The 2,500-nt window shown below is 37.0% G+C and overlaps 1 long non-coding RNA gene across 1 annotated transcript in view; it reads left to right on the forward strand.

Annotated features, from left to right (window-relative positions):
* The first annotated feature begins 1,802 nt into the window (after nt 1-1,802).
* Nucleotides 1,803-2,500, forward strand: part of LOC118762011 — a 20,074-nt gene continuing 19,376 nt past the window's right edge. The window contains exon 1 of the long non-coding RNA XR_004997792.1: nt 1,803-1,960. This is a non-coding gene — a long non-coding RNA (uncharacterized LOC118762011). The remainder of the gene's footprint in view (nt 1,961-2,500) is intronic.

Below are 2,500 nucleotides of genomic sequence, written 5' to 3' on the forward strand. Positions count from 1 at the left end.
TTATTATTATTATTATAATCATCGTCATCATTCTTCTTGTGTTTCGTCTCCTTTTTTTTTTCTCTTTCCTTTTCCTTCTAAGTTCAGATGTAGTGCAAATATCATGCTAAAAAATAGAGTTGCAATTAAGCCTTGCATATACCAAAGTCCTCGGATAAAATAAAATAAAATCAAAATTTAAGTTTTGAAATAAAATAACTAAAAAAAATTAAAATGCAATAAAATAAAACTTTGCAAGCCTACATCTAAAACGAAAATTGCTCACAATCGATGTGCGCACGCACACACACACACATATAATATACATATGCGTGTGTATGTGTGTGTGTATGTGTGTGTGAGGGAGAAAGAGAGAGAGTGAGTGCAGAACAGGGTAAAAATAATACGAATTACAGATCATTTAGTGTGGTTGCTAATAGCTTCTTGGATATTCAATTTGTATTGTTTCATATGTATATAAATTACTTGACATTTTAATTGAGTTTTGTAAATATTTTCATATTGTTATTCAGCCTAATGTACACACACACACACACACACACACACACACACACAGGTACACATACATACCTACATATTATAAGGTTATATGAATATATCTATAGTATATATATGTACTGGGTGCGAGAGGTATTTGAGGACATATTTGGTAATTTAATGAAACAACTCTAAGCTAGCAAAAACCAAACGTATTTTAATAGAAAGATTATTCTATGAATCTTCCTTCATCTTTGATGTTTGTTTCAGTTCAGGACCAGAATCATTGACATGTCTGCACTTAGCTGCCTTTATTCATTTCGGATATCGCCTGGACAATGGCAGCCTTCGGTGAATCTATAGAACTGCGAGAATGTCAATGAGTATCTCAGCAACGTTTAAACGTAGTTGTTCACAGGTTGAGCACATGGAATGTGACCATAGTCCTCCTTGCGGTTCACACACTTTTTTTGTCTGTGTTGCAATGCTTGGATCTCATTCGTGAAGAAACTTTCGTCCTGTCGGTAAAAACCCTCACCAACAGCAGATATGACGTAATCACTTCTATACTGGTTCCAAGCCAAGATTGTTTCATGTTGGGGAATAGTCAGATGGGGACGAATCAAGAGAATAAGGAGAGTGATAATCTAATTCGAAGCCACAGTCGCGCACAGCTGCCATTGAGACGAAGGACTTCTGTGCCTGGAACGTTGTCCTGATGATTCAAGACCCCTTTCATCAGTTATCTTGAGTGTTTGGTGTTGATAGCCTTTCGTAACTGCGTCAGCAAGTTGACATAGCACTCTCCGTTGATGGTATGGTCCTTTTGAAGATGAACCCAATGCCTTTTGCATCCCAGAAAACCTTCGGCCATTACCTTTCCTACAGATGAAATGAATTTGGCCTTCCTTCGAGCAGGTGAGAGGAGATACTTCCACTGCATTGATTTTTTCTTTGTGTCATGCTCGAAGTGATGCGCCCAACACTCATCTTGCCTTAGGAAACGTTCAAGAAAACCAGCTGGATCTGTTTTGAACAATGTCAGATTTTACTGTGGTATGATCAGCCCGGTGCGATTTTGATCAGATGTCATAAGACGCGGTAGCGACAGAGCAGAAACCGTCGTCATTCCACGTTCATTGTGCAGAATATTCTCAACTCATATGGCGTAGTGGGTAAGAGCACGGGCTACTAACCACGAGATTCCGACTTCGATTCCAAGCAGTGACCTGAATAATAATAATAAATAATAATAATAATAATAATAATAATAATAATAATAATAATAATAATAATAATAATAATAATAATAATAACAGTAACAACAACAACAACATCGAAAAATACCTTAGGAATGGGAACCCAGGTTCGAAATTTCCTCAAGACACCTGATGAAGGCTGGAGGGTATATCAGCCGAAACGTTGTGTTAACAACAAACAAGATAAAGACAAGTATCCGTCAAACGTAACTGATGTAAATAATGTATTCTCAACTCTCTCACGAGATATACTAATAGTATTTTCTATTTCCTTTATAGGCAATCGCCAGTCATCCACCTCTATGGATGGTAAACACGATTAATGTTTTCTTCGGTGGTGGGCAGTTGCAGAACGTCCAGACTTCGGATGACCTTCAAGAAAGTGTCGCCCTTCCTCTCCTAAATTCAGCTGCACACTTTTGCAATGTTGATAAGGCTAGTGCATCATCATCAAATATCATCACGAACGTCCTTGGGAGCTAAACCCTATTCTCTACAGATACTTCGTAACAGAGAAGTCACTACTAGTTACTTTTGAAGTTTTTGAATACTCGGATGATACTTTATCTGGAAAGAAACAAAACAATATGTAAAAAGAAACGTTCAATTTGAGTGCATACAAGATTTCAAACATCTTGCATCGCTCCTTCATAGCCAGCTTATAAAATTTTCGGCCCAGCCTCGTATTTGGACAAGAATAACTACTAAATATTGAATACAATGAAGAGTATTTGATATACTAATCTCCGTTCTTTAGATAAAAT

The sequence above is a fragment of the Octopus sinensis genome, unplaced genomic scaffold (genome assembly GCF_006345805.1).
Source record: "Octopus sinensis unplaced genomic scaffold, ASM634580v1 Contig19231, whole genome shotgun sequence".
NCBI classification, from domain to species: Eukaryota; Metazoa; Mollusca; class Cephalopoda; order Octopoda; family Octopodidae; genus Octopus; species Octopus sinensis.